The sequence below is a fragment of the Acinonyx jubatus genome, chromosome C2 (assembly GCF_027475565.1).
Source record: "Acinonyx jubatus isolate Ajub_Pintada_27869175 chromosome C2, VMU_Ajub_asm_v1.0, whole genome shotgun sequence".
Classification (NCBI taxonomy): Eukaryota; Metazoa; Chordata; class Mammalia; order Carnivora; family Felidae; genus Acinonyx; species Acinonyx jubatus.
Genome location: NC_069384.1, coordinates 64,983,260 through 65,008,321, shown reverse-complemented (window position 1 = coordinate 65,008,321; position 25,062 = coordinate 64,983,260). Strand labels below are relative to the sequence as shown.

The 25,062-nt window shown below is 40.6% G+C and overlaps 1 protein-coding gene across 2 annotated transcripts in view; it reads right to left on the bottom strand.

Moving 5' to 3' along the window:
- Positions 1 to 22,581: 22,581 nt before the first annotated feature.
- LOC128315189 (uncharacterized) overlaps positions 22,582 to 25,062 on the bottom strand; it is a 37,037-nt gene continuing 34,556 nt past the window's right edge. For both annotated transcript variants that reach the window (XM_053220918.1, XM_053220919.1), the window contains exon 3: positions 22,582 to 23,639. The gene's annotated coding sequence lies outside the window, so the exon portion shown is untranslated. The remainder of the gene's footprint in view (positions 23,640 to 25,062) is intronic.

The window sequence follows — 25,062 nt, the reverse complement described above, 5'->3', positions numbered from 1 at the left end:
ATAGAAATATTATGTACCTTGTAATAGAAAAAAACATATAGTATACCTACTGTGTGTCACTTAATACTTGCCTCATTGAAGACTTATAACCACCTGCAAAGTAGTTGTTGTTTCCGTTTTACAGATGAGGAAACTGCAACTAGGAGAGGGCAGGTAACTTGCCCAAGGTAACACAACTGGTTAGAGGCAGAGCCAGAGTTTGAAGGGAAATCTGACTTGATTCCAAAGTTGTTTTTGGACTCCCTGACACTAATTCCAGAGCATGTGCTACAGGTGTGCTACCAGAAGACAGAAGGAATTTCAACCCAGCAGGGCAGGGACCCAGGCTGAGGTTTTCTTAGGACACTAAGGTTTCCTTAAGGAAAAGCAAGCTGGTCTAGTTCTGTAAGCCTATTGCAAAACCTCCATTGCTGAGTCACTGAACAGTGTCCTAGAGGCTGGAAGGGTACTTTCTAAAGCTACCTGGTTACTCCCGCCCCCTTAAGGAAGTTCAATGCCAAATACACTGCATACTGAAAACCAGTAACTCCGTTGTTTCAAAAAGCTATGGCATTGAGGGCACTTGTTAGGATGAGCACTGGGTGTTGTATATAAGCAATGAATCACAGGAATCTACCCCCAAAACCTAGATTACACTGTACACACTGTGTGTTAGCCAATTTGACAATAAATCATAACAAAAAAAAAAAAAAAGCTACGGCCAGTCCTCCCAGCTGGAAGTTCTTTCAAGCACAATGCTGTTTAAATGGCACAAAAAGATGATGCTGGACAAGGGTTCCAGAAGACCCTATGATGACTAGAAACAGTGCAGACGACACATCTTATGCTGAGTCTCAGCAGGGCTTATGGAATCTCTTCAACTCAAGTCCACTTTGCTGAAAAACTGATTGCTCCCACTTCCTCAAGGTGGAATCTCACCTTGGTTTGGGGTTCAAGGCCCTTCCTTATGGAGCTCTGCCTTCTCTCATTCTCAGCTTGCCTGAAACTCTTCCTTGCTTCTGCCAAATGGGTTTCTGTCTGTTACCAGAGCATGCCTGCACCTACCTCAGGTTCTAACTGTTGTTCACACCAACCCATCTCTCCCTCATTGTAACTGCCCCTGCCTGAAGTGAATTCACTTTCTTCTGGCCAGTTCCAACTGGCCTCAGAATTCATTTGGTGATAAATTAGATACTCCCATAATGCTCGCCGACAACAATTCTATTGTTTGGAGCTGTTATATAAACCTTTATTGTTAATTTTTCGTTCCTTTCTTATTCCTCCAACTAGATTCTCAGAGACTGGAAGGCAATAGCAACATCTAATTTATCATTTCATATCCACAATATCTTTCACAGTGCCTGATGCCTCATAGATCTCAAACATTTTTAGGTTTTTAAAGGCCGACCAGCTCTCTTTCTGCTCCTACCTTTCTATTTGGTCAAGATACTCTTGAGCAAATAAAAAGAAATTTGGCAGTACTTTTCCTTCAGACTATACCTGAAGTTTAGCATTTCAGAGGATCTCTGCTGTCTCATTAGTGAAAGTCCACTATATGCCATGCATTATGCTAGGGCCTTACAGATGATGCTGGATGAAGTTAAACCGACAGGACCCAAGTTATGAAATCCCTAAAACTCTGGACCCCTTTCCCCTAACATCCGCAAAACAAACAAACATAAGAACCGGCAACGACAAAAACCACTTCTCTAGATAGTTCCAATGAACACCTTCAGGAAGTATAAATGTCCTAAAAAGAGGGAGTCCAGGTTATTTCTGCTGCTATTGCTACTGCTCCCACTGTAAAATACAGCACAGAATCGGAAACAGGATACAGATCTGTCAACATATTCTATTGTCACAAGCAGGCACTTTTACACCTAGGAAAAGAAGGCCACAGCAGTGGAATGCCGCCCAATGTCTTACTTCCAGCAGTTATCCCTATTACTCCAGAACTACAAGAGTCTCATGACTGGGCAGAGTGACTTGGGTCTTGCAGCTAAAAGCCATTGCTGTCAATCCACCTTCTAAACGGATTTCTTCTTTCTGAAGCCCTGCCTGCAGTTTCCAGGACATCCCAGAGCAAGGTAGGGTCTTTACATTAACATTTAACATGTTATCTTAAGTTCACAAGGTGATTTTCATGTGCAGCCAGAGTTAAGAGCCATTGGGCTTTGGCTCTGACCTACTGGGATGCCAGAATGAAACTCCAGCTTCTATCCATCATCTGCAGCCCTGTGCCTCATCAAGCCCCAACCCTGGAGCAATCCCACTCTTCCCTAAACACAGCTCCCAGGTGTTAGGGAAGGCAGATGGACTATGAACGTTCCGTACTGTCTCCTGGGCTCTTCTTTTATCTCAAGCATGGAATCCTCCTCCTCCATGAGCCTTTTGCTGCACACTTCAACCACTGTACCTTCCCTCTGCAACAGTTATGATCCAACGCCTGTCTAGCACATACTTACCCACTGTCTGGCTCCGGAATGCAGCTCCTCTTGTGGGCATTCTTCGTCTGTCTCCTGAAATCACAAGCTCCCTGGAGATAACAGCCACTCTTTGAACTTCTTTTTGCTCTGACAGGGATGAACATGGAATGGACATAAAAGGTGCTTGAATATTGAATGGAGAGGGAGAGAGTGAAGGGAATGAGGAAGGATAAATTCTTATTCAACAAATATATATTACACATCTATCATGAAGCAGGTGGAAAAATAGTAAGCAACACAAGATAAAATAATTTCGCAGATAGAGGTAAGTGTAATAAAAAATAAACCAGAGTAAAGAGATGGAGAATGAATAAATGAATTGAATTTATCAAATGTCTAGTAAACTCAAATTCTACAAATATTTCATTTATATCCATCCAGGGTTTTCCCCACCAGGTCATACAACAGTGGAAAGGGGCCACTGAGTGTTTGTACCATTTTGCCCAGGCTGGCTGTCATAACATAGTACTAGAGACTGAGTGACTTAAACAACAGAACTTTTTTGTCTCACAATCTGCATGTCCAAACTCAAGACGTCAGCAGGATTGATTCCTTCTATGGGTCATGAAGGATCTGTTTCAAGCCTCTCTTCCGAGTGTGCATCCTAATGACCTTTATAACTTAATTCCCTCTGTAAAAAACCCCATCTCCAAATAAAGTCACACTGAGGTACTGGGAGTTAGGGCTTGAACATATGAGGAACACAATTCAGCTCATAACAGTGTCCAAAACAGTTTTCACCACTTAAAGATTATTTTACTCAATTGTAACCTCCTGGAGTTCAGGAACTCTGTTGTTCATACCTATTTCTCAAGTCACTAGGGCCACACCTGGCACATAGAAGGTAATTCACAAATGTTAGACTGAATTCACCTTTGTTCAAGAAAACTCAGGGTAAAGGGTAAAGTCATTTAACCCAGGAAATCAAAATCGCTGATGGCCTGCAGCAATTCCTGAAACTCTCTGAGTCAAAGGAAATTATGTTTCCATGACACAGAATCTGTTTCTGGATTTCTTAATTAGGGGTATTTTCAGGATGAGAGGAGACTTGTTTCTGAATAGTCGTTGCTTTCCTCCTCTCAAATCAATGGCCTCTGCTTCTGACATCAGAATTATCTCTACAGCAAATACATGAATCACAGAGAGAAGGTCTGGCTCTCAGTGGGGGAATGAACATCAGGAAAGAGGGAATGTATCTTAAGATAGAGACTCCTTACCAGAATTTACAGAAGAAAAGGAGGGCCCACAGCTCAGCATCTCAGTAACAAATGCAATTGAAACAGCAAAATAGCTTTAACCAAAGCTATTTTAACCAATGCCCACCTTGGGCATATGCTGCTACTTCCCTTTTACCTGTTCAGTAAAGGTTTCCAAAGCCCCATACCAACTGAGCCCTTGCTGTCTCTCCCTGAACTAACTGTGAAAAGCTCAACATCCAACAACCCAGAAAGAAGACATGGTGAGTGTCAAAGGTTTGAGATACTAGCAGCATCCTGCCTCCCAGTCATTGACTCACTGAGGCCTGTTGTGTCATTGTTCCCTACAGATCAGATAGGTAGTTCAATCTGTCCACCACACATTCTCTGAATGCAGGCATTCCATACCTGAAGACATGCTTCCCATGTCTTCTTCCATCACTAAAAGGGTTGAATGAAGGTTTCAGCAAGGCTTTATCAGAGTGGACAGCATTCTTAAGCAATGCTTAAGCATTTGAGAATGCTGAAGCATTCTTATTCAGCAAATAAAGAAGGAGAAATCAGATGGTTAAGCAGGAAAGCGTTCCCATGCTTTCTCTTCTATCAACTGGCAGCCTGCATCAGGTATCCAGTCCTCCAGGTTGGACACCAAGCAAAACCCTAAGAAAGATTTCTGGAAGATGATCCACAAAGCTAAGACCAGTCAACCAGAATTCCAAATACTGAAGAAAGAAGAGAATCTTTTCCTCACACTGCTATGAAGGGGCTGCAGACGAGTCACAGTGCAGCTGAAAATAGTTAAAAAACATTAAATTATGGGCTGTCAGCAGTACCTCTGAGGGAAAGACACAGATGGCCAAGACCAAATCCTTGAACTACAACTTCCCAAGGGAGCTCTGGGGAGAGGACTCTTGCAGCAAATGCACACAGCTTATGATTACAGGACTTTCAGCCTTCACTCCAGGGAGTTGGAATAGACCTTGTAAAAGCTGGGAGGAATTTGTCTTCCACTCTAGCCAAAGGCTTCCATTAGTGTTTCTCAAATGAAGAAAATATTTTCAGAGAATTGCAAGGTCTCTCTGCGATTTTTTTTTTAATTTGGCTTTTTATTTTAACGATAATCTAAAAATAATTCTTAGCTTGTTCTGAATTATCTGGATGTCTGCTTTAGCATGCTTCGTGAACTTTCAGTACCTAAGGTTGTGCTTTGTGAATGTTTTCACAAGTGAAACTTAAGCGGCGTCAAGGCCTGCTGTATAAGTGAGGATTTTGAAATGGTTTGAATGTAAAAAAGTAGCGGGAAAACATGGGGCACCTGGGTGGCTCAGTTTGTTGGGCGTCTGACTCGGCTCAGGTCATGATCTCACGGCTTGTGAGTTTGAACCCCACATCGGGCTCTGTGTTGACAGCTCGGAGCCTGAAGCCTGCTTCAGATTCTGTGTCTCCCTCTGTCTCTACCCTTACCCGCTCGCGCTCTGTTTCTCTCTCTCTGTCTCAAAAATAAACATTAAAAAAAAATTTTTTTTTAAGTAATGGGAGAACAAATCATCACATGGAAAATGGTAAATGTGGAAGACTGTATTGTCCCCAAATGGGCTCAGCAATATTCCTAGTCCTACATGCTTCTTCAGAACCTTGGCACTCTCTCATCAAGAGGTAGAGTCTGTATTTCCTCCCTTTCAACCTCAGTGGGCTTTTGTGACTGCTACAGCAAACAGAATGTGGCAGAAGTGATGCTGCATGACTTCCCAGGCTAACTTATAAAAAAAGATAGAACTTCCTTCTGGCTCTTTCTATCTGAACACTTGCCCTTGGAACATAGCACTATATTGTGAGGAAGCGCAGGACCCATGAGGAGACCATATCTAGGTACTAGGTATTCTGACTGGAAAATCCAGACAAGGTCCTCATGAGCAGCCAGCATCAATTGCCAGACATGTCAGTGAGCAAGCTTTGAGATCAAGGGTTGGCAGGTTTTGAACTGGCCAAATATGACCTATTGTCTGTTTTTATAAATAGTTTTATTGGAACGCTGCCATGCCCACTTATTTGTCTATGACTTCTTTTGTGCTACAGTGAAGAGTTCAGTAGTTACAACAAACCATATAGTCCACAAGGGTGAAAATAATTTACTATCTGGTTTTTTACAGAAAAAACTTACCAGCCTCTGCATTAGATGATTCTAGCTCCCCGTCTTCAAGCCACTTCAGGTAAGTCCTGGTGGAGCAGAGCCAAGCCATCCCTACCAAGCTCTGCCCAAATCAAATTTGTGAGCAAAGTAAGTATTGTTTCAAGCCACAAATTTGGGGATGACTTATTTCATAGCCATAGAAAACTGGAGCAGTTTTATAAGCACGCTATATTCAAGAGGACCTGCCCAAAGTACCTAATTCTACTGCTTGGAGCTTAACTTTGTGTTTACCAACTTGCAGCAGTTCATTAGCAGCAAGAAGTAGATAATTGCAATAAAGAATTTTTCCATTCCCAGCTCTAATAAGAATTAGATTAGATGCCCCCTATAATTCAGATTTTAATAACATCACAATGCTAATCTTACCTCCAAGAAAAGATAATTTTATATTATTATTCAGTAACACTGTTAAAATTGGTCTTCAAGAATTGCTTGCTGGTATCTTATGGTTAAGTGTGTGGTCTGCTTAGCTTGCACTATCAAACCAAGCTTTGATGTTTCTAGTGACATTTTCTATAACACACTTATGCAAACAGTTATTCTCTGCATTAAAACAATTGAAGTCAAAATGCAGACAAAAATTAAAGAGCCAGAACCAAAACTCTTTCAATTATTAACCAGTTTGGGGTGTTTGTTTTAGTGAAACATCGTCTCTCACATTAAATTTAATCATGTAGGGTTTTGTGGGTTTTCTGGCTTTAGTTTGAGAATTTGGTTTTCTACTTACCTAAGCTACAAACAGAGCTGTAAGCATAGGATTCATACCTACTTTTACATGGGTGTATGTGTGCATGTGCATGTACCATCAGAATAGGTGGTAGAGTAAATTTGCAATATGTAAATTTTTCTCTTTACAAGAATCCAGTACAGGGATGCCTGGGTGGCTTAGTCAGTTGAGCATCTGACTCTTGATTTAGGCTTAGGTCGTGATCCCAGGGTCATGTGATGGAGCCCTGTGTTGAGGCTCCACATTGAGTGTGGAGTCTATTTATGATTCTCTGTATTCATCTCCCTCTTTCCCTCTTCCCCACTCATGCTTGCTTGATCTATCTCTTAAAAAAATAAAATAAAATAAAATAAAATAGGCATATACAGACACAAAAGGACGAATATTGTATGATTCTACTGACATGAGGTACCTAGAATAGTCAAATTCAGAGACAGAAAGTAGAATAGTGCTGCTAGGAGCTGAAGGGAAAGGGAAATGGGGAGTTATTATTTGATGGATATGGAATTTCAGTATAAGATGATAAGAAAATTCTGGAAATGGATGGTGGTGATGGTTGCACAACAATAGGAATGCACTTACTGCCACTGAATGTTACACTTAAAAATCGTTAAGATGGTAGATTTTATGTTATTTATATTTTACCAAATTAAAAAAAAGAAAGAGAGGCCGGTAACCTTATCCAAATCCCAATCCAAGCTAAAGCAGCAGAGGGTCTCCCTAGGATATTTCCCCCTCAGGCCTAGATGTTTAGGTGAATAGAGCCCTTTTGTAGAGGGGCACCAAAGAATTAATGCCCAGGGGAAGAGCATCTCTCAGTCAAACTCAGAGCAGCACTCGAAGAGCCTGAGCCACTCAGCCCCAGACTTTTGGTAAGGGGCTCCTTACAGCCCCTGAAGGAAGTAATTCCCAAGAGAAGGAGGAAGTAATTCCCAAGAGAAGGAGGAAGTAATTCCCAAGAGAAGCCCAGGCATTCTGAAAGAAGGCCATCCACCTGCAGGCATGCAAAAGCTTTATCCTTAACATATCCTCATTGTGGTTTTGTCCCACAGCAGATGACAACTCACCCCCTAGAAGAGGGGATCTTTGAGCAACACTGGAGACTGAGGCACCCTTCCAAGGGAGGTGACGAGGCCCAGCAAAGGAAATGGGGTGATTAGAAGGCATATTTGAGAATAGGCACAGAAACGAAATGACTGGCACCTAATAGATGCCTGACTTTGTGCTTTACATTTTTTTTAATAAACTTGGGCTTTACATTTTTTTTTACAAAACTTTACAAACTTTTTAAATGTAATTGTTTATTTTTGAGAGAGAGCGTGTGCAAAGGAGGGGCAGAGAGAGGGGGAGCCAGAGGCTCTGGAGCAGGATCTGTGCTGACAGCAGATAGCCTGATGTGGGGCTCAAGCTCACAAACTGTGTACATTCTTTATCTCCTTTAAAAATCTCCACAATAACATTTTATAGAAAAGGAAACTGAGGCCAGAGCTAACTTGCCTAAATTATCACACAGCTTATAAGAAGCCAGGATGAGAACAGGGTCTGTCTGATTACAAAATTCCAGTTCCTGCCCCTTCTTCCTCCCAGTGGTGTCCACCGTGGACTTGTTCTGATCCTCCCTCTCATCTGCTCTCTGATGGGTCTGCCTCGCTACACATCAGCCTCCTCTACTGAAAACACCTCTTCACAGCTTTAAAGGAGCTCTTGGGCTCTCTCTGAGTAAAGTAAGGATCCCTGGAAAAATGGAGTCCAGCGGAAAAACTGGCACCAGAAGAAAGCCATGCCAGACCCCCTCATAGTGTCAGAGAGCCACCCACATCATTCAAGGGGAACTGACATGGGATTTCTTTCTTGAGAGCATTTAATTTAACATGCTGGTGCACCTAGGAACAAAGCCCTTCTATAAGAAAGTGAGGCATGCTACACATTCTCTATAGCCAAACAGCACCACAGCCCTTTTCTAGCCACACTGTTTGAAAATAGCTCTAAAAATAATATCATGAGCAGTTTCTATTTGCTCCTTCCAGGAGAAAGTAAACAAGTAAACTCAAAGGCAGCTGCTGCCTGGCCACCTCTTCCTGTATTTGTTTCTCCTCTCGCGGGAACAACCGGCTCCCCGAGCACCACCCCTGCTCTTCCTGCTCTCCATGGTTCTCCATCAATTCCTATCCTCTAAGAAATTAGACACAGGAGCAGCATTAGTCACTGACATTTTCTGAGTAATTCTTTATACTTCGGTATGAATTAATTTTGTATGTAATACTGTCCATTTGACATTTTCTTAGATGGGGAAATGTTCTCCAGGAAGCAAACTAAGGGGCCAGGATCTGGAAGGGGGCAGAGGAGGTTATACTAAATGGCTTGTAGAGGCCATGATAGTTGCGTACCTGAAGAGACTATACTGAAACTACAAACTCCTAGAAGAAAACATAGGCGGTAAGCTCCTTGACATCGGTCGTAGCAATGTTTTTGGGATCTGATTCCAAAGACAAGGGAAACAAAAACAAAAATAAGCAAATGGGGCTACATCAGACTAAAAAGCTGCACAGTGAAGGAAACCATCAACAAAACCAGAAAACAACCCTCTGAACAGAAAAAGATATTTTCAAATCATATATCTGATAAGGTTTTTATATCCAAAATATACAGAGACCTCATACAACTCAATAACATAACTAAAACCAAACCAAAACAAAACAAAACCCCAATAACCCAATTTTAAAAAGGACAGAGGATCTCAACAGACATTTTCCTGAAGAAAATATATAAATGGCTTATAAGCACATGAAAAGATGCTCAACGTCATTAATCATCAGGGAAATGCAAATCAGAACCACAATGAGATATTACCTCACACCTGTCAGAATGGCTGGCATTAAAAAAAAACACACAATAACAAGTGTTGGCAAAGTTGTGGAGAAGAGGGAATCCTCGTGCACTGTCAGTGGGAATGCAAGCTGGTACAGCTACTATGGAAGACAGCATGGAGTTTCCTCAGATTTTAAACATGCAGCTACTATATGATCCAGCAATCCCACTACTGGGTATCTATCTGAAGAAATTGAAAACACTAATTTAAAAAGATGTATGCAACCCTATGTTCATTGCAGCATTATTTACAATAGCCACAATATGGAAACAACAAGCGTCCATCGATGGATGAATGGATAAAGAAGTGTTTATCCATTCATCCATTGATGGATGGATGAATATACATATTATTATATATACACGCACATACACACACACACACACACACACACACACACTGGAATACCACTCAGCCATAAAAAAGAATGACATCTTACCATTTGCAACAACATGTATGGACCTTGAGGTTATTATGGTAAGTAAAACAAATCAGAGAAAGACAAATATTGCGTGATTTCACTTATATGTGGAGTCTAAAAAAGCAAAACAAACAAAACAAAACCCAGACTCCTACATACATAGAGCAGATTGGTAGTTGCCAGAGGGGAGAGGGGTTGGGGGGAGGCAAAACAGGTGAAGGAGATTGAGAAGTATATAAACTTCCAGTTATAAAATAAATCAGTCATGGGATGCAATGCACAGCATAAGGAATATAGTCAATCATATTATATTAACTTTGTAAAGTGACAGATGGTAACTAAACTTGTGGTGACTATTTTGCGATGTATACAAAGGTCAATCACCATGTTGTACACCTGAAACTAATATTATATTGCATGTCAACTATACCTCAATAAATTTTTCCAAAAGTGCAGAAAAAGAAACTATTCATGTCTAAAAGGCAGCTCCACTTGTGGTTTTGGGCCACTAGATGGCAATTATGCCCCTTTGCACTGTTGCAGCTGACCCTGGGCAATAGGCCTGTCCCTTGAGCCCTTTGATGTCTTTTTGGTGCAAAGATCTTTGAGAAGCTCCTAAATACCTGCCTTTCATCACAGCAACAACTCTTTCTTATCCACCATTAACTTCACTAGGAATACGGGGTTTTTTTTTGTTTGTTTTTTTTAATTTTTTTTTTAACGTTTATTTATTTTTGAGACAGAGAGAGACAGAGCATGAACGGGGAAGGGTCAGAGAGAGGGAGACATAGAATCCGAAACAGGCTCCAGGCTCTGACCTGTCAGCACAGAGCCCGACGCGGGGCTCGAACTCACGGACCGCGAGATCATGACCTGAGCCGAAGTCGGCCGCTTAACCGACTGAGCCACCCAGGCGCCCCAGGAATACGTATTTTAAAAACTCAGAGAAACATTAGAAGTGAAAAGGGAAAATCCTCATACCTCAGTAGGTGATCATCTGACCAAATATTTATCTAATATTAAGCAAGAGCCTTTGCTCCACTTTCAGTCACCTTTCTTGTGTCCTTTGGAAAATCTTGGCCCCTGGAACTCCTCTTTGGAGTTCCTCTTTCTTCCCAGCCTTTCCCTCAAGAGAGCCTGCCAGGATAATCTGGTTAAACTAGCCATGCCTCCCTCAGCTAGAAAAGTCCTGGCTGCCAGGTCACTCTTCCGTGGAGCCTTTCCTATGTCTCTTCCCAAACCTTAGCCCCAGCCTCTTGTACATATGTTCAAAACACATTTGTTGTACAACTACTAAAGAGTTAATATATCATTCCGTTGTTATTTGCCCAGGTGTGTCTTCCTAACTAGATGGCAAGTGTATAGAGAGCAGGGATAAAGTTTTGTGTGTTTATTTCTGATGCCCACAGTGCCCAGCCTAGCAAGCCACCAACCACCACCTGGGCAGCAGGTAGAATAGGAAAGAACCCTGTTACCTTCTCTGAAAGTCTGAGCTGTCCAGAACTAACCATTATCCAGTCACTGAGCAATTTCATGTCATCTCTTCTGCCCTGTCCTAGGACCTGAAGAGCTGAATCACAGTTGCATTCACTAGGTGGGTGGGTGAGGAATGAATGTGGTTAGGTGAGTATTTGAGGGAGTATATGTGTAGTGGGGTACAAACACTGACATATACCTAGATTCCTCTTGGACACTAACCAGTTCCCTTATCTCTGCTTGCTCACAAAGAAATGTCATCTGTCTGGGATGAGATTACAAAGACCAAGTGGATTAAGGCCATTTTCATTTGTCTTAAAGGCAACTTCCTTCCCACCTGCAGGAAACATCCACAGAAGGACGTAATTTGGAATTATGTCCTGAAATGTTTTCCATTTGATCTGCTTCCTTCAGAGTCATGCAACTAAAGTGTGGTCCTGGGACCAGCAGTACGAACTTACCTGGGAAATTGCTAGAAATGCAGAATTTCAGACCTCACCCAGATCTGCTGAATCAGAGTCTACATTTTTACAAAATCCCCAGGTGATTCACATGCACATTAAAGTGTGAGAAGACTGATCTATAAGCATAGCTTGAGGCCACAGTAATTCATAGGGCATGTGGTATCTTTGTAAACTCTGGAGTGCTCTGTCTAGTCCCAAAAAGTCAGGGTCACCGTGGGATCAAATTTTGCACACTTTAAGTGTTTAACAGAAAGTCATTATTTGGCAGTGCTCAGGCATTAAACAACCCTGCCACTTCTTCACGGTATTGGGAGTTAAACATAATACCTCAACTGATGGAAACCTGGGCCCCAAACCAGTATCTCTATCAGGCTGTCAGAAGATTCCCCAACATTGTGTAGGTCATGATACCTGTGGTCACCTGGGGCACTATACAGACACGCTAAAGACAAAATGAAGGGTTTCTCATAGTCTCTGTACAGTCCAGGTGAGGTTTTCTTAGTAACTGCGTCAGGCAAGTTTGAGAATTAGCAAGCCACTTGGAGTGGGAGTGAGGGAGTCATGTGATACTGGGCTTGCTTCATGTTCTTGAGGTCTGAAGACCTGACTAAATCATGGTAAACCCCAGAAATCCTCCACAGTGCAGTAAGCCCAACAACAATGGCCTGGGGCTGACTCCAATCACACCCTGCCTTCTGTATTTGGAGCAGGACACATTCCCAGGCCTTTCAAAGGTTAGATGAGTTATGGGTCAGAGTAGAGCATGTTCTCAGGGATGACAGGAATTGAATCCATCTGGGAAAAGAGGCCATGCCATTCATGAAATTGTACATTGCCAGAGTTTGTACCAAAGCTTATGCCTGATAGTTGAACACCATAGGTCAAGACAGCAGGTGCCAGCCTGGGGCGTATGCAGCCAGTGTGTTCATAGCCAGTTTAATGTGGAGGCATCTTCTGAGGGCCTACAGGGCATTGTGTGGGGTCCAGGATCTCCCAGTTAGCACCTGATAATAAAGCCAGAACTGGCACTCAGGAAATAGGCAGAAAACAAGCTATGCTAAGAAAGTTCCAAGAAACAGAACTAAGTAAGGCAAAAAAATGAAGCATACTTTCATAAACTTCAAAAAGATAAAAAGTAGAAATGGAAGAAAATGAGGTCAAAGGAGGAAAAAATGGGATGGGATTGGAACTGATAGACCTATTCTATCACAATTCAATCTTACCATGCATTGACCTTGGTCTCTAGAGAGCTTGGATCACTTAGTTTCTTCTTTTATCTTCTCCTTGGTGTGTAGGCAGTGACTCCTTGCCTCTCTTCTCCCTACTCAGGTCCTAACAGAACCCTGTCTTCCTCTGTCTCCAACCACATTGACTTTTCCTTGCAGAATCTGAAGGGGGGCTAACAGTCCCTAGTGTGGAAGCTGTCATTGACCCATGAAGTGACCAGACCAATATGAACAACATGCACATACACACACACACACACACACACACACACACACACACACATACATACTATACCTTAAAAAATTTATGGTAACAGTTTAATAATGTTTTCACAATTTTAATGTTTCTTAATTTTGTGGTAACAGTTTAATAATATCTGTTATTTAACTATTACCACAAAACTACCCATAACCCCTTTACCTAAATACAACTATTTTTATCTATCATTCTTGTGGACCTTAAAATGACAAACACATCTGAATATAACCCATGTTGTCCCAGGCCACACCTGTCTGAAATAAAATAGAGTCAGTAATGGTAAAAATGGCATTTCTTTGGCTCTGCTGTCACCTTCAATACTGGGAAATCTGACCACTCTTAAATTCCACAGAACTATTTCTGGGAGTCCCTAATTAAGGCAAGAGTGGAGATGGGGATGATCTCTTGTATTTTCCCAAACAAAGTTTTTTTCAGTTACACAGTGATCTCCACCATCCCTACACCCTTCTATGCTCTGGAAGCTTTCATGTCTCTACACCCAAACTGTAATTCATTCCCCAACATCTCCACCCCATAGGTAACTACTAGGCCCATTATAGATTTAGAGTCATTTTAAGGGTCTTCCCCTCCCCCTTATCCCTGCATGAGGGTCTCAATGTCTTACAAGACTCTGGTTCTCCAACATGATCCATAAGTACTGGGCCAAAGGAACCCCTGAATGATGAGGTTCTGCACTTAAAATCATAGAAGGGGACACATTCCAGGGCAGACCGTTGATTGTATGTAATCACCAGTGCTATAGAAGTAGTTTTCCCCATCCAGAAAGCCCATCAAGACTCAGGTGATGGAGGGTAGTGTTAATGTGGGAGAGAATCTTTAATTTGCTTCCTCTAATTAGTCATTTTAAAATTTACAATCTCCTGCTTTTTAAAAGTTTTTTTCAATGTTTATTCATTTTTGAGAGAGTGAGAGAGAGAGAGAGAGAGAGAGAGAGAGAACACAAGCCACGAGCAGAGGAAGGGCAGAGAGGGAGACACAGAATCCGAAGCAGGCTCCAGGCTCTGAGCTGTCAGCACAGAGCCCAACACGGAGCTCGAACCCACAAACCGTGAGATCATGACCTGAGCTGAAGTTGGATGCTCAGCCGACTGAGCCATCCAGGTACCCCATACAATCTCCTGCTTTAATGATTAGTGATAACAAATGATGACACCCCTCACAACCTGACATCTCCATTAAGAACTGGAAAGTTGGATAGCTTTTGCTATAGAAATTCAAGGGACTGACTCAACTGGGCTGTGAAAGCAGTCTTCACACAGAATATGAGTCTGGTTAGTAGAGATAAGTAAAACTGATATGGGTAAGAAGAGCTAGTGAAAGTTTTTTTATGAGGATAAGACAGTATAAATATAAGCACAGAGGCAAGAAAGTGCAAGGCTTGTTCAGTGACCCATTTGGTTTTAACTACAGGTTCATGTGGGGAAATAATGGTACATGCATCTGTAAGATAGATTTGGAGCTGCCACATTGAAGAGAAATCTTAATGCCAGCTCAGGAGTCTGGATTTCTTTTGAAGGCACAGAGGAATACTGAAATATTTTGTGCACGTAAATAGCATGATGAAATTGACATTTTAAAGAAAAGTGTTCTCATGCCTGTATTCAGAAAATACAGGAGAGAAAATGTGAAGAAGATTAAAGACAAATATACTTAATTGTACCTAAGTCTTTGGATTTCTTGAATCTTGCTCCAAATTGCTTGTTTAAATATAGTTATTGCTAATGCTAGTAAATGTATCATTGAGTACATATTATTCTTGACAATCTCAAAAATTCTATATTTGGTAACAAAAAACGTATAACTGAGTGAAGAAGCAGTCTTTGTTAATCCACTAACCATGCTTATAGGAGGCTCGGCTGCTTAAAACATCAGGCTATCTAATTTACCAGACTATTAGGCTATATCTAATTTACCTGTTGGTACATTAGAATAAATAGCTTCTAGTAACAAACTCATCAAAGGGATTGAAAAAAATGGCAGGTATTCTGAATTGCACTTTTGGCTAGAAAACCAGTAAATACATGATAAATGTGTTTCGAATATGAAAGGTACATAAATTCAGATGACTTCACACACTTTTTTTCCTCAGATGTGTCTAATATGTGTGCACTCATTTTTCCTATTTAAAAATTTGTGATCCTTCTTAAAGAACTTCTATTTAAAAATTTGTGATCTTTCTTAAAGAACTTCTGTTTATATTAGGCTTTTATTTTGGTTTGGTTTGTTTTGATTTGGTTTGGTATGCACTGGGTTCTTGTGTTTTGCTTTATTACTTTTGTAGAAATATTACAAAGTCAAGGAAATTTTTAATTCTTATTTTGCCTTTCTATATTTGGAAAACTCCCTACCTATGAGTCTTGGCAGGAGCATAATTTGCCTTCCACCATAGAAGCTGGAAATCATGATTCTCACTTTCTAGCTCCTTTGTCCTTGGACATGGGAAAGTATCCTAAGCTTGGTCAAACAGATGTGAACTCCCTGCACTCTGAGGCAAGGGCTATTGTCAAAAAGAGTTGGGTATCCATTTTGGAGACAGGTGAAGCCAGAAGAGCCTCCAGGTCAGCAGCAGTGGTATCCAGCAGTGAAAACTAGACAGCACTGTGAGCTATGGTGGCCAGGGGTTAGTGGCAGTGGTGGCCAGGAGTTATGGCCTCAGCAGTTTCCTTACCTGAATGGTTCTAGGTGCAGTTTGGGGCTCCCTGGTAACTGCCTTCCTGCCAAACTTGGTTCTGCAGATTGCCAAGTTGTTTTGTAGTTCCAAATATCTTCTCAGTAAGTTCCTCCCAAATCAGCCTTGGTCAGCTTCAAGCTTGCAAGAACTTTGGCTGATGTGACAAGTTCATTGTTTAAATTAAAAAAGAAAATATAGACAAGGCAAAAGATAAAATCACTCATAATCTCTGTTATGATAACAATCTTTAACACTATGTTTCCATAGCCATTCAGAATTTGTTTTATAGATCTAGGTACATCAACACACACACACACATACATACACACACACACAGACACACATGCACATAATTAGTTAGGGTGCTTTGGATGCAAGTAACAGAAAACTCAACTCGGATTGTTTATAACACAGCTGCTATTTTTGACATTCTGGCCTTTAACCTTACCTAGGTCTCAGAGACTGAAGAATACAGACTAACCTCCTAGCCATCTTTAATAATCCTGGCTTGCCTATTATTATTATTTTTTAATGCTCATTTATCTGAGAGAGAGAAAGAGAGCACACACAGCGGGGGAGGGGCAGAGAGATGGGGGTGGGGAGAGAGAATCCCAAGCAGGCCCCACACTCAAGCCCAACACAGGGCTTGACCTCACAACTGTGAGATCATAACCTGAGCTAAAATCAAGAGTTGGACACTTAACTGACTGAGCCACCCAGGCGCCCCCTGGCTTGCTTATTATGAATCTACAAACATCAGTTCACAGAGTCAGGGTGTCCTGGACTCCACTAACCACAGTGACCACCACTTGATTGAATGTGTACCAGCCGTTGTCTGCAAAGTCCCAGGCTTTGTGGACCAGCAGATGTCCACCCTCAGGAGGATGAACTCTGCCACGGCAAATGCCTCTTGGACCATGTCCTCTTGTACTATGACACCCACATAGTACAAGAGGCAGTTCTCCCTCTCTCTTCCTGCTGAGATCTAAGAGTTTCCGCTGGATCTTGATTCCCATGGCTTGTCCTTTCTTGGGCCTGACATCTTCTATGATTGTCTTAAATTCTGGCCCTGGACCACCTTTAATTCCACCCTTTTTTTCACAGAATGCCTACCTTACTTAGCCAGCTCCTGATTTGTGATTTGCTGTTTTGGGTCCCACTGCTGGATCCAGCTCAGGATCCGTGGTCCCGGAGCCTGGTGCCAAGAATGGGGTCAAGGTACCATTTCTCCTTGTGCCAATTAATACCATGTAATTCTGACAAGACTGGAAAAGGAAAGTAGCAGAAGAAAATCATCAAAATCTGAGTAGTATATCGGTAGAGGCCATCTGGGAAAATTATGAGCCAATATTTCGTTTCTTCTTTGCAGTTGTCTGCACTAAAATGTTATATTTTAAGTATAATAACTACAACCGTATGTAATCCACTGACAGCTAAATAGGGTTTATTCATAATAGCATGATTTGTAAAATATATCTTAAACCCAACTGACCATTTTCCCCCGTTTTACAGGGTGGCATGAATTCTTCCAATTGATAAAGGAAGGATAGAAAGAAAGATGCAAAGGTCAAAGTGTCTATCAGTTACTGCACTGCTAGTTGCAGAAAGGGATCCTTTGTTTTAGCTTTTAGGCAGCTTTAATGAGCCTAAATAAGCACCAACATCTCCCTACCCCCAGGGTGACGTTCCTTGAGTTTGGGTAGGGAAGCTAAAGGCAGAGGAAAAAGGAAGTAGGATAAGCAATATCTAGTGTCTTTTTAAGCCTCCATTTCACCCCAAATCTTCAGTGGACTCTACTGCATACTCAAATGTCTCGTGTGAGATTTGGGAGATGGGGAAGAGAAGGAAGATATCACAAAACAGAGAGAGACAGAGAACTGAGCTCCATATTGGGTCAGACAGAACACAGGGTAGGAGAAACTGCCAAAGGGCAGATGAAAATCAGACACTGGAAATCAGACTGGAGCCAGATCACCATGACAATATGAGTTTCTTGCCCCTGCTACCCCAGGATGGTGGAGGGCAGTGCAGTTTCCTCAGAATATAGCCAGGAAGTGGGGGTGAAGGATTAGATAGTTTTTAAATCTTGAAGGACAAGGTCATCTTTGCTGACGTCTGGGTTTAGGTATTGAATATTTTCATCATCTCCTACAATCGACTTTACTTTTACAGGAGTTTGTCATCATTTCTGTCTGTATTTTGCTGCTATATAGGGAGTCACCTACCCAGCAGAGAAAGACATAATTAACAAACTTCTTGTGTAGAACAGACTTAAAAAAATTTTTTTTTAATGTTTATTTATTTTTGAGAGACAGAGAGAGCACAAGCAGGGGAAGGGCAGAGAGAGAGGGAGACACAGAATCAGAAGCAGGCTCCAGGCTCTGAGCTGTCAGCACAGAGCCCGACGCGGAGCTCGAACCCACGAACCACGAGATCATGACCTGAGCCAAAGTCAGACGCTCAACTGACTGAGCCACCCAGGCACCCCTAGAACTGACTTTTTTTTTTTAATGTTTATTTGTTTTTGAGAGAGAGAGTGTGAGCAGGGGGAGCACAGAGAGAGAAGGGGACAGAACATCTGAAGCGGGCTCCGCACTGACAGCAGAGAGCAAACCATGAGATCATGACCTGAGCCAAAGTCAGCCACTTAACTGACTGAGCCACCCAAGCACCCCTAGAACTGACTTCTTCAATTCCAGTGGTTATCAGGGCCCCATTGACATTGGAGTCAAACAATGTTGCCTAAGAAGTCGCATATTTAAGTTGTACAAGTACCTTAAGCTTGCTCTTTTGCCTGTGATATCAGAAGAGACAGAAAATAGGGGAACGTGCACATCTGACAATGCAGGAGTAAATGAAAACAGGTGTCCATGAGTAAGCATGATCTACATAATAAACAAACGAATAATTGGGTGAGGGAGTGAATGAATAAACCTGCCCTTCAGAAAACCCTTTCCAAGAATAGAACATGTTTCTTTTTAACTGTTTCCTTCTTTTCCTAATTGAGAATAATCTGCTTGCCTGATCTGATCTGCTCAAGTCCTGGTCATATCAATTTGCATTTAAATTATTTACTCAATACGATGTCTCACAGGTCCTGAGTCAAATGCCAAGGAGAGGAATTGTGCTCTCAGCTGGATTTAATGTAGGAGTGAAGGAGTCTTTCTTCTTGATTACTTCCTAGGAGTCCCTGCATGCCCTAGCACTCTTAGCTTTAGACATGGATGCCCCTAATCTACATGCTTAGAGTCACCCTGTTCTTGAACTGAGGCAGGAGACTAGCCCTACCAACTGGTGGGGCCTGAACAGTCTCATCATTTGTTGTGAGTCTCAGGGGTTTATTAGCAACTCAAGTGTCCACTATGCTACTGCATACTCCAGTGTACCGTGTTTATCTATCTGCACTTGACCTCATCCTGCTTGCCCAGAGTTCTGCCTTGAATTCTAGTCCATTTGGCCAGAGCCCCAACTCTTTATTTAGATCCTAGCAGCACTTTTCCATTTTTCCTCTGTATGTCCAAACTCAGGCTGGGCAGGGATTTGAATAAACAGAACTTTAAAAGTTATGATTCTGTCCCTTCCTGACTTTAAGTGGTAGCAATACCTGGAAACAGTTCCCATCCTACAGAGTGACCTCCCTTAAGTATCAACAGGGAAGTGAGCCAACAGTCTTAAAATGATATCCCTGTTTATCAAGGCAGATAGGGCAGAGTGGAGCTAATATCTATCAGTCTGGTGGACAGGGCATGGCAGCAGACAGTGACATTCAAAGTCAGGTAGTTGCCATCAGTAGCAGTGGTTTAGTTTGAGACCACTGGTGGCTGAGTCTCAACTCTTGGGAAAAGTAAGGTAGCCCTTACCTAATTGGACTAGGGTTCAAGGGAGGTCTCCAGTTCCCATAGGCTACCAGCTTGCCAAACAGGGAAACTCAAATAGGTGCCTGCTTCCACAGACTAGTTCAACACAGAGTAGGGGAGAAGAGGGCAGAGCTTTTCAGACTGTGGGTCTCAATGAACTAATGATTTAAAATAAACTTAAAGCATTTTTGTGATGAAATGAAATTAATAGAACAGAAAGTATCAAGGTATACTGAATGTAGTAAAGAGAAATATGTTTTATGAAACTTTTGCTTCAGTCACATAGCGTGTTATGTGCACTGTCTCTGAGATATGTGAAAAACAAGGGGGGGGGGGCAGAATAGAGAAGGAGATTTATTTTCATTCTCAGTTTGAAGTTTTTTTAACCATATGGGAAACATAACATGTAAGCAATAGAAAAATATGTGCAATAAATATAATGGACAAAACTCAATACTCAAGTCCTACAAGAAAACCACAACTGCATAAAGATAGATATGTTACTTATTATAGCAGTGTTTGTGATAGCACTGAATTGTAAATGATTTAAATGTCTACTAATAAAAAGCTAAAAATAAACTATGGTTCATACTCCTTTGGACAATTATACAGTTGTTAAAAAGAATGAGGAAGATCTATCAATACCAATATGAAAAGATACCTAAGATATATCACTCAATGAGAACATAAGTTCCAGAATGATACATGTGTTATGATATTAATGTCATTTGTATAAATGACATTTATCTACTCAAATATTTATTGAGCACCTACTAAGTGCTGGATGCTATTTTAAATAGTGGGCAAATCTCGTAACTGTGAATGGTGGAGACTGAAAATAAAGTAAATTTTCTAGTATAGAAGTGAACGTACAAAGGATAAAAATATATCAGGGGAGAACGGAGTCCTGAGAGATGAAGTTTGCAATTTTAAGTAGAGTAATAGGGAAGACCTGCCACAGAAGGTGGCATTTGAGTAGATTTGAGAGAGGAGAGGGAGCATACCATGTGGATACTAGGAGAAGAGCTTTCCAGGCAGAGAGAACAGTGAATCAATGTCTCCATGCCTGGGTTGTTCAAGGAACAGCAGAGGCCAGTGTGTCTGGAACAGAATAAGTATTGTTTTTATAAGTTGAAAAATATATACACATCAGTAAGAAATACTTAGACTCCATGGGCAGGTGGACTATGACTAGTTCACATGAGAAAAAATATAACCTCAAAGCAACATTTCAGAATATTTATGTAGCTTCTCTAATGCAAAAATCAAGTATTCAAGTTAGAAGAATTTCCCATGTTTCCTTGTCACACACCTGTCAAACAGTATTGGAATTGCATGTGTCTCCAACTAATCTGTGAGCTTTGTGAGTGTAGAAACTGTCTGTGTCTGGGGCATTAGTTTTATCTCTGGAGTCTAGCACTGTTCCTGACATTCTTGAATACTCATAATGGCCTGCTGTTAAATGGTGCTTACCAAACACCAGAAATGGTTCTAAGGATTTAACTTATTTAATCTTCACAAATGGTTTTGAGGTAGGTGCCATCATTGTTGCCATTTTAAACACAGAGTACTAAGGCACAAAGAATGAGAGTAACTTTCTGAAAGTCCTATGTCAGAGCAAGAATTTGAACCCAGGCAGCCTGGTGTCAAAGTCGAGTTAAACCATTATAATAAGTAAGTAAGTAAGTAAGTAAGTAAGTAAGTAAGTAAATGAAATAAAGTTATAATAAATAAATAAAACCATTTTGATAAATGCATTCAATAAATTCCTTAGGTATGAAATAAAACAATACTTATTAGATTGAGATGAAAGGAATAAAACCCCTTGCTGGAGAGGCTTATGGGAAAACAGGTATATACTGGTCCATTCTGCAGAACACAATGACTTAGAATCTTTCTGTGCAGCAGTCTATACAGGCAAAAGTATTAAAACTCTATCCCTTTCATGTGCAACTGCTTCTTTTAGTAACGCATAAAGAAATAATTTAAAACAAAAAATGTTTGTGAATAATGAGTGACATTTATATCTGCACCATTTATACTAGGGAAACTGGGCATAACCCAAATACCCTGACTCAAGGGCTCGTTTTGCAAAATATAAGGTAAAAACAATGTAAGCATAGAACTATTACAATACTAACTTTGTGATCTATTTTTATACCTAAATGTGCATCTGGAATAAAGCTAAGTGGAAAAAGAACCAAGCTAATGTGTACATAAGTATTAAAACTATATACTTTACTTTTGCAAAGATAATTAACAATCGAGATTTATGTAAATAGCTGTGTTAATAAAATAAACTCTTTGTTTTTTTTTCCATAAATTTTTTTCTTAATGTGTAATAAAAGAAGAGTGAAATATGTCATCCCTTAATAAGGCTGAATTCATGAGGCAAGATCTATAAAAGGCCATTTTTTTCTAAGAACTAATTTTGTAATATTGGTAGCTACCAATATGTGCACATCCGAGCCTGGGATTAGGATGGTTGAGTGGCTCTTTCAACCCTGCTTCTAGGTATAGAGAAGTTAATTCAATCTTTAAATCAGAATTTCTAAGGAAATAACCCAAGCATCTGTGTTTTGAGAGGAAACTCTAAAGAAATTCTGATGAATGGCAATGCTCGAGAATAATTGCAATGATACTTCAACAAATATGTATATATTCTTAGAACTAATGTGCCTGTTCTTCCATGGCTCCTTTAATAAAGTATTTTAACCTATTTTAGCTAATTTGATAAGTAGGAAGTATTATTCCCAGTTGATATATTTTATTGAGCATATTCATTAAAAGGCATTATTAAGGTGCATACTTTTTAAAACAGAAATATGCTAGCAACAGACTAGAAACCATCTAAATATCCATCATTTTCAGACTGGTCAATAAATAATTGTGTTTCCACACAATGGAAAACTATGCTGCTGTTTAAAAAAAAAAAAAATGAAGCAGAACTCTATGTACAAATAGGAAATTTCTCAGAGATACATTGTTAAAGATAAATGTGACCTTACAGAACAGTGTGTTCATTGTGTTGCAATTATGTCCCTACCCCACCCCCCACCTCCCCAATCTTGTATATTCATAGATTATCCCTGGAAGGAGACCTCAGAAACTGGTAACAATAGTTGCCTCTGGCTCCCAGACTTGGTTGATTAAGGTTACAGTGATTAGGTAAAAGGGTAGATTGACTTTTAATTATACAGTCTTGCATGTATTAATTCTTAAATAATAAAACATGAACAATTAGGTACAAATGGAATCCCAATCCACCTAGATTTCATCCATTATTAATTATTACCAAATTATCTGGGATGTCAACCCAGATTTAAGTTTGACATTCACTACAAATCTTTTGCAGGCCTCATTCACTTTACTGCTTTGGTTTCCAGGGCTGTTGGTCTTTCCTCCAGTGTTCAGCTCTTAATTGGTTGTTTGTCCTATTTTCTCTATGGGAATGTATCTATTCCTGTATCTTGAAGCATTCTCATTTCAGCTACCTGGGGCTTCCTGGTGTTGTAATCAGGAAGAGAAAGAGGCCTTTGTTCTTTTCCCACTGACCTAAAGAGGTCAGAGAGACACTCACCAAAGCAAATAAACACACCCCAGAGTCCCAGAGCACTCAGCACCATCTTTTCTTATGGGAATTTGTTCAGAATTCTTAGAGATTTGTTTTAGCAACCAGGATTTCTTCTAGCAAGCTTCATGAATCCTAGCAGGTACCACACTTGTGTGCAATGGAACTTCTTTATTGAGCAGTGAAGCATTGAGAATTTGCAATGAATTTGCTGTTAAAGACTCCCTGAGAAAGATTTTAAGAGGGCATTTAAAACACAATTTGAACATAACGTATTTATAAAAAAAATAGTGGTATATCCAAATGCATAGATTACAACAACCAGAATGAACCCTAATGTAAACTATAGACTCTGGGTGATTATCATGGGTCAATGTGGTTTCCCCAATTATAACAAATGCACTGCTCTGATGTGGGATGTTGATAAAGGCAGGACTATGCATGTGTGGAGGCAGGGAGCGTATGGAAAATTTCTAGATCTTCCTCTCAGTTTTGGTGTGAACCTAAACTGCTTTATAAAAAATAAAATCTTTTAAAAAGAAAGATGGAATCTAGTTAATAAGGTGAGGAACAAAGCTACAGAATTTTTGGTTTTAATACACTATAGAAAAGCTTGAAAAAATAGTGGTATATTGGATTGCCTATATGTAACTCTGTACATAAGTACATAATGTACATAAGCATTTAAATGCATAGTTTGTTTATAATTTCCCTTCTTTGAGACAACATCTCACAGCCTCAGATCATCATGGGATCATCACAACCATAAGGAAACTGTTTTCTTTTCCCATGTAGGATGAAAATCACTACCACACTATTCATAGCATGTGGTTCTCTGCAACTTCTAGAAAGGTACTTTCTCCCAAGGCGACAATTTCCATTTCTTAATGGTCCTCATGTTAGAAATTATCTTTCTGTTTTTGTTTTATTTTTTAATGTTAAGTAATGTTCTGTCTTCTGCAATTTCTGTCCTCAGATTCTTATTTCCCTTCTATATAGGGAAAAAATGGTATGATCTTTACAGGAAACAGTACATTCAAAATGGGTAACTAAAGAAAGTCTGATAAAATGACTACTTAACAAAGATCAAGAGCAAGACAAGGATGTCTGTTCTGTATTCAGCATTGTACTGGAGTTCCTACCCAGTGCAATAAAACAAGAAAAAGAAGTAAAAGGCTTTTGGATTGGAAAGGTGGAAATAGAAATCTTATTTCTTTTTTTAATGTTATTTATTTATTTTTAAGGAGGGGGACAGAGAGAGAGAGAGAAGGGAGAGAATCCCAATCAGGCTCCACACTATCAATGCAGAGCCTGACGTGGGGCTCGAACCCACACACCATGAGATTGTGGACTGAGCCAAAATCAAGAGTCAGACACTTAACCAACTGAGCCACCCAGGTGCCCCTAGAAATCTTATTTTATAGTGAGGGCGTGCAGGGGTGCCTGGGTGGCTCAGTCAGTTAGACATCTGACTTTGGCTCAGGTCACATGATCTTATGATTTGCGGGTTTAAGCCCCATGTCGGGCTCTGTACTGACAGCTCAGGGCCTGAAGCCTGCTCCAGATTCTGTGTCTCCTCTCTCTCTCTGCCCCTTCCCAATTCATGCTCTCTCTCTCTCTCTCTCTCAAAAATAAACATTAAATTAAA